This window comes from Rutidosis leptorrhynchoides, chromosome 9 (assembly GCF_046630445.1).
Source record: "Rutidosis leptorrhynchoides isolate AG116_Rl617_1_P2 chromosome 9, CSIRO_AGI_Rlap_v1, whole genome shotgun sequence".
Taxonomy (NCBI): domain Eukaryota; kingdom Viridiplantae; phylum Streptophyta; class Magnoliopsida; order Asterales; family Asteraceae; genus Rutidosis; species Rutidosis leptorrhynchoides.
In genome coordinates this window covers 367,866,416-367,874,870 of record NC_092341.1, presented here as the reverse complement: position 1 = coordinate 367,874,870, position 8,455 = coordinate 367,866,416, and positions in this window count along the sequence as shown.

Here is an 8,455-nt window from a genome sequence, read left to right as displayed (position 1 = left end):
TTTCTTGAATGCAGTTTTTACACAATATCATACAAGCATGGACTCCAAATCTCGTCCTTATTTAAGTATGCGACAGCGGAAGCTCTTAATAATCACCTGAGAATAAACATGCTTAAAACGTCAACAAAAATGTTAGTGAGTTATAGGTTTAACCTATATATATCAAATCATAATAATAGACCACAAGATTTCATATTTCAATACACATCCCATACATAGAGATAAAAATCATTCATATGGTGAACACCTGGTAACCGACATTAACAAGATGCATATATAAGAATATCCCCATCATTCCGGGACACCCTTCGGATATGATATAAATTTCGAAGTACTAAAGCATCCGGTACTTTGGATGGGGTTTGTTAGGCCCAATAGATCTATCTTTAGGATTCGCGTCAATTAGGGTGTCTGTTCCCTAATTCTTAGATTACCAGACTTAATAAAAAGGGGCATATTCGATTTCGATAATTCAACCATAGAATGTAGTTTCACGTACTTGTGTCTATTTTGTAAATCATTTATAAAACCTGCATGTATCCTCATCCCAAAAATATTAGATTTTAAAAGTGGGACTATAACTCACTTTCACAGATTTTTACTTCGTCGGGAAGTAAGACTTGGCCACTGGTTGATTCACGAACCTATAACAATATATACATATATATCAAAGTATGTTCAAAATATATTTACAACACTTTTAATATATTTTGATGTTTTAAGTTTATTAAGTCAGCTGTCCTCGTTAGTAACCTACAACTAGTTGTCCACAGTTAGATGTACATAAATAAATCGATAAATATTATCTTGAATCAATCCACGACCCAGTGTATACGTATCTCAGTATTGATCACAACTCAAACTATATATATTTTGGAATCAACCTCAACCCTGTATAGCTAACTCCAACATTCACATATAGAGTGTCTATGGTTGTTCCGAAATATATATAGATGTGTCGACATGATAGGTCGAAACATTGTATACGTGTCTATGGTATCTCAAGATTACATAATATACAATACAAGTTGATTAAGTTATGGTTGGAATAGATTTGTTACCAATTTTCACGTAGCTAAAATGAGAAAAATTATCCAATCTTGTTTTACCCATAACTTCTTCATTTTAAATCCGTTTTGAGTGAATCAAATTGCTATGGTTTCATATTGAACTCTATTTTATGAATCAAAATAGAAAAAGTATAGGTTTATAGTCGGAAAAATAACTTACAAGTCATTTTTGTAAAGGTAGTCATTTCAGTCGAAAGAACGACGTCTAGATGACCATTTTAGAAAACATACTTCCACTTTGAGTTTAACCATAATTTTTGGATATAGTTTCATGTTCATAATAAAAATCATTTTCTCAGAATAACAACTTTTAAATCAAAGTTTATCATAGTTTTTAATTAACTAACCCAAAACAGCCCGCGGTGTTACTACGACGGCGTAAATCCGGTTTTACGGTGTTTTTCGTGTTTCCAGGTTTTAAATCATTAAGTTAGCATATCATATAGATATAGAACATGTGTTTAGTTGATTTTAAAAGTCAAGTTAGAAGGATTAACTTTTATTTGCGAACAAGTTTAGAATTAACTAAACTATGCTCTAGTGATTACAAGTTTAAACCTTCGAATAAGATAGCTTTATATGTATGAATCGAATGATGTTATGAACATAATTACTACCTTAAGTTCCTTGGATAAACCTACTGGAAAAGATAAAAATGGATCTAGCTTCAACGGATCCTTGGATGGCTCGAAGTTCTTGAAGCAGAATCATGACACGAAAACAAGTTCAAGTAAGATCATCACTTGAAATAAGATTGTTATAGTTATAGAAATTGAACCAAAGTTTGAATATGATTATTACCTTGTATTAGAATGATAACCTACTGTAAGAAACAAAGATTTCTTGAGGTTGGATGATCACCTTACAAGATTGGAAGTGAGCTAGCAAACTTGAAAGTATTCTTGATTTTATGTAACTAGAACTTGTAGAATATATGAAGAACACTTAGAACTTGAAGATAGAACTTGAGAGAGATCAATTAGATGAAGAAAATTGAAGAATGAAAGTGTTTGTAGGTGTTTTTGGTCGTTGGTGTATGGATTAGATATAAAGGATATGTAATTTTGTTTTCATGTAAATAAGTCATGAATGATTACTCATATTTTTGTAATTTTATGAGATATTTCATGCTAGTTGCCAAATGATGGTTCCCACATGTGTTAGGTGACTCAAATGGGCTGCTAAGAGCTGATCATTGGAGTGTATATACCAATAGTACATACATCTAAAAGCTGTGTATTGTACGAGTACGAATACGGGTGCATACTAGTAGAATTGTTGATGAAACTGAACGAGGATGTAATTGTAAGCATTTTTGTTAAGTAGAAGTATTTTGATAAGTGTATTGAAGTCTTTCAAAAGTGTATAAATACATATTAAAACACTACATGTATATACATTTTAACTGAGTCGTTAAGTCATCGTTAGTCGTTACATGTAAGTGTTGTTTTGAAACCTTTAGGTTAACGATCTTGTTAAATGTTGTTAACCCAATGTTTATAATATCAAATGAGATTTTAAATTATTATATTATCATGATATTATCATGTATGAATATCTCTTAATATGATATATATACATTAAATGTCTTTACAACGATAATCGTTACATATATGTCTCGTTTAAAAATCATTAAGTTAGTAGTCTTGTTTTTACATATGTAGTTCATTGTTAATATACTTAATGATATGTTTACTTATCATAGTATCATGTTAACTATATATATATATATATATATATATATATATATATCCATATATATATATATCATCATATAGTTTTTACAAGTTTTAACGTTCGTGAATCACCGGTCAACTTGGGTGGTCAATTGTCTATATGAAACATATTTCAATTAATCAAGTCTTAACAAGTTTGATTGCTTAACATGTTGGAAACATTTAATCATGTAAATATCAATCTCAATTAATATATATAAACATGGAACAGTTCGGGTCACTACAGTACCTACCCGTTAAATAAATTTCGTCCCGAAATTTTAAGCTGTTGAAGGTGTTGACGAATCTTCTGGAAATAGATGCGGGTATTTCTTCTTCATCTGATCTTCACGCTCCCAGGTGAACTCGGGTCCTCTACGAGCATTCCATCTAACCTTAACAATTGGTATCTTGTTTTGCTTAAGTCTTTTAACCTCACGATCCATTATTTCGACGGTTTCTTCGATGAATTGAAGTTTTTCGTTGATTTGGATTTCATCTAACGGAATAGTGAGATCTTCTTTAGCAAAACATTTCTTCAAATTCGAGATGTGGAAAGTGTTATGTACAGCCGCGAGTTGTTGAGGTAACTCAAGTCGGTAAGCTACTGGTCCGACACGATCAATAATCTTGAATGGTCCAATATACCTTGGATTTAATTTCCCTCGTTTACCAAATCGAACAACGCCTTTCCAAGGTGCAACTTTAAGCATGACCATCTCTCCAATTTCAAATTCTATATCTTTTCTTTTAATGTCAGCGTAGCTCTTTTGTCGACTTTGGGCGGTTTTCAACCGTTGTTGAATTTGGATGATCTTCTCGGTAGTTTCTTGTATAATCTCCGGACCCGTAATCTGTCTATCCCCCACTTCACTCCAACAAATCGGAGACCTGCACTTTCTACCATAAAGTGGTTCAAACGGTGCCATATCAATGCTTGAATGGTAGCTATTGTTGTAGGAAAATTCTGCTAACGGTAGATGTCGATCCCAACTATTTCCGAAATCAATAACACATGCTCGTAGCATGTCTTCAAGCGTTTTTATCGTCCTTTCGCTCTGCCCATCAGTTTGTGGATGATAGGCAGTACTCATGTCTAGACGAGTTCCTAATGCTTGCTGTAATGTCTGCCAGAATCTTGAAATAAATCTACCATCCCTATCAGAGATAATAGAGATTGGTATTCCATGTCTGGAGACGACTTCCTTCAAATACAGTCGTGCTAACTTCTCCATCTTGTCATCTTCTCTTATTGGCAGGAAGTGTGCTGATTTGGTGAGACGATCAACTATTACCCAAATAGTATCAAAACCACTCGGCAGGAAGTGTGCTGATTCGGCAATGTAATTTCGGTTTCATAACCTAGTTTAACTCATGACGAATTTTTGAAATATTTTGGGTTGATTGATTAAAGATATTTATACCTTAAGAATAAACGGTAAATTTCACAGTGATGTAATAAATTTTTGTATGATATCAATAATTTCGGTCACGCATACCTAATTTTATCGAATACCAATTTAATATTTTATAGCGAACAAATTAGCGTTTATTATCAAAAGGTTAAAAATAAAAATAAAAATAAAAACTGTACATACTTACCTGTGAGATAGTATTCTTAGTGATATGCTTTAGCCCACTCATAAGATAGTCGAACTAATTGATTTTCCATAGCTACATAGGCGTAACCTCGAGCATTCAACGTTTTTTATTCTAAACATATGAACGGTCCATCTCTGCATAAAGTAACAAATTCGGTATTGGAATATGTCTGATTCGACGAGCATTTTCCTTCGTGTGACCATTTTCCGCATTTGTGACATCTTTCAAGGTGTCGAGCTCTCCTTTTCGCTGTAGATTTTGATTTTCCTTTACCAAATTGTAACTTATTATTTTCGTTCCTGGATTCTTTTCTTACTCCGTCCAATTTACCTCTGATTAATGATACTATTTCACTTGGAAGGGTGTCATTATTACGTTTAGTGATCAAAGCGTGTAGCATTAGACCATGGTTTAGTTCACAGGAAGTCTTCATCTCGTAAAACCTAAAAAAATAAAAATTCAGAATGGGGGGAGAAGACTAGTTCTTTAGGGTCTGCTAGGGAATGACCATTCGGATTCCATTTTCGAGAACTACACGAAAACAGAAAATCTAACTCTAACAGAAATACATATTACCCTAAAAAGATTCAAACCTCCCCACACTTAGTTAGCTGTGGTGTTGAAATTGTGATTAACTTCGTTGTCAACTTTCATCGAACTATCTATGTAATGTTTAACTCTGTGACCATTAACTTTAAATTCAATCCCATTTGAATTTATTAATTCTACTGTTCCGTACGGGAAAACTCTTTTGACTATAAATGGTCCAGACCATCTTGATTTCAATTTTCCAGGAAATAGCTTGAATCGTGAATTGAAAAGAAGAACTCTGTCTCCTTCTTTAAATTCTTTTGAACTTCTGAGTCTTTTATCATGCCATTTCTTCGTTCTTTCCTTATAGATTAATGAATTTTCATATGCTTCATGTCTTAATTCTTCTAATTCATTTAGTTGACTTAATCGTAGACGTCCGGCTTCATGTAAATCAAGATTACATGTCTTCAAAGCCCAAAATGCTTTGTGTTCAATTTCTACTGGAAGATGACATGCTTTTCCGTAAACGAGTCTAAAAGGTGTGGTTCCAATTGGAGTTTTGTAGGCTGTTCTAAAAGCCCAGAGTGCATCCTCCAATTTCATGGACCATTCCTTCGGATTTGATCCTACGGTTTTCTCTAGAATACGTTTTAAAGCTCGGTTGGTATTTTCAACTTGTCCACTTGTTTGTGGATGATATGCGGTGGAGATTTTATGAGTTACTCCATATCTTTTGAGTACTTTCTCAAGTTGATTATTACAAAAATGAGTACCCCGATCACTTATTAAAGATTTCGGTGTTCCAAACCTTGCAAAAAGACGTTTTAAAAAATTGACTACAACTCGTGCATCGTTAGTTGGGAGAGCTTGTGCTTCCGCCCATTTAGATACATAATCAATGGCAACGAGAATGTAGAGATTATTATGGGATTTTGGAAATGGACCCATAAAGTCAATACCCCAAATGTCAAATACTTCACATACTTGAATGACATTTTGTGGCATTTCATCACGTTGACTTATTTTTCTGGCCCTTTGACAAGCATCACAGGATTTGCAAAGAAGGTGTGCGTCTTTGAAAATTGTAGGCCAATAGAATCCAGCATCGTAAACTTTTCTTGCTGTAAGTTGAGGCTCATAATGCCCTCCTGTTGGTCCTGTGTGACAATGGTTTAAGATTTGACTAGCTTCATCTCCGAATACACATCGGCGTATTATTCCATCGGGACAACTTTTAAACAAATGTGGATCTTCCCAGAAATAGTGTTTTATATCACTAAAGAATTTCTTTCGTTTTTGGTACGATAATCCTTTTTCAAGGAATCCACATACTAAGTAGTTTGCATAGTCTGCAAACCATGGAATTTCATTATAATCTATCTTCAATAGATATTCATCAGAAAAGTTGTCTTGTATGGCCGATTCATTTAGAACTTCTAATTCAGGATTTTCAAGACGAGAAAGATGATCAGCGGCGAGATTTTCTGCTCCCTTTTTATCTCGGATTTCAATATCGAACTCTTGTAAGAGTAAGATCCAACGGATTAATCGTGGCTCAGCATCTTGTTTTGAAAATAGGTATCTAAGAGCAGAATGGTCGGTATAGACCACCGTTTTAGCTAGAACGAGATATGAACGAAATTTATCAAAAGCAAAGACAATAGCAAGGAGTTCTTTTTCAGTAGTTATGTAATTCGTTTGTGCTCCTTGTAACGTCTTACTAGCATAATATATAGGTTGAAATCGTTTTTCAATCCTTTGTCCTAAAACGGCTCCCATTGCAAAATCACTTGCATCGCACATAAGTTCAAACGGTAGATTCCAATTTGGAGTTATCATAATCGGCGCATTAGTGAGTTTTTCTTTAAGTATATTAAAATATTTGATGCATTCATCTAAAAAGATGAATGGAGTATCCTTTTCTAGGAGTTTATTCATAGGAGTGGCAATTTTAGAAAAATATTTTATAAAACGTCGGTAAAAACCGGCATGCCCTAGAAAACTCCTAACTCCTCTAACATTGGTGGGATGTGGAAGTTTAGCAGTTACATCTATTTTAGCTCTATCCACTTCAATTCCTTCCTTTGAGATTTTATGACCAAGAACGATGCCTTCTTTAACCATGAAATGACATTTCTCCCAATTAAGTACTAGATTTGATTGTTCGCATCTAATAAGCATTCGTTCAAGATTAACTAGACATGATTTAAATGTATCACCAAAGACCGAAAAGTCATCCATGAAAATTTCCATGCATTTTTCTATCATGTCATGAAAAAACGCCATCATGCACCTTTGAAAGGTTGCAGTGGCGTTGCAAAGTCCAAATGGCATGCGTTTGTAAGCAAAAGTACCATAAGGGTACGTGAATGTGGTTTTCTCTTGATCCTCGGGTGCTATTGGAATTTGAAAATATCAGGAAAAACCGTCAAGAAAACAATAGTAACTATTTCCGGCTAATCTTTCAAATATTTGATCAATAAAAGGTAAGGGAAAGTGATCTTTTCTGGCGGCGTCATTTAATTTTCTATAATCAATACAAACACGCCATCCTGTTACAGTCCTAGTAGGAATAAGCTCATTTTTTCATTTGTAATGACAGTCATGCCACCCTTCTTAGGTACGCACTGAACTGGGCTTACCCATGGACTATCAGAAATTGGATAAATTAAACCTGCATCAAGCAGTTTAATAATTTCTTTCTTAATAATATCTTGCATATTAGGATTTAGTCTTCGTTGACGTTGCACATACGTTTTATGACCTTCTTCCATAAGGATTTTATGTGTGCAATACGAAGGACTTATTCCTTTAATATCATGAATTTTCCATGCAATAGCTGGTTTATGAGCTTTTAGCACAGAAATGAGTTGTGATTTTTCATTTTCAGTAAGAGAAGATGATATTATTACAGGTAATTCAGATTCACCATGTAAATAAGCATATTCCAAATGGTTTGGAAGTGGCTTTAAATCTAATGTCGGTGGTTCTTCTATCGATGATTTGTATCGATATCTGTCTTCCTCTTTTAGCATTTGAATTTCTTCTGTTGTTGGTTCATATCCATTAGCCATAAGTGTAGCTAACATTTCAGTTTCATCAATTGGTTCAGTTCCTTCTCCTAAAGAACATTCTCCTGTTCCTTGTAATTCTGGAACTTCTTTTAACAATTCTGCATGTGAATCTATAGTTTGAATATAATAACATGTATCATCTGCAGATTGCAGTTGTTGCATGGCTCTATCCACTGAAAAGGTAACACTCTCGTCCTCTATACTTAGGGTCAGTTTCTTACCAAACACATCTATTATTGCTTTGGCCGTGTTTAAGAATGGTCTTCCTAATATGAGAGGTACTCGAGAATCTTCTTCCATGTCCAGAATAACAAAATCTACTGGAAATACTAAAGTACCAACTTTAACTAGCATGTTCTCCATTATCCCTCTAGGATATTTTACTGATCTATCGGCTAGTTGTATGCTTATTCTTGTTGGTTTCAATTCTCCGAGGTCTAGTTTAGTGTATAGTGAATAC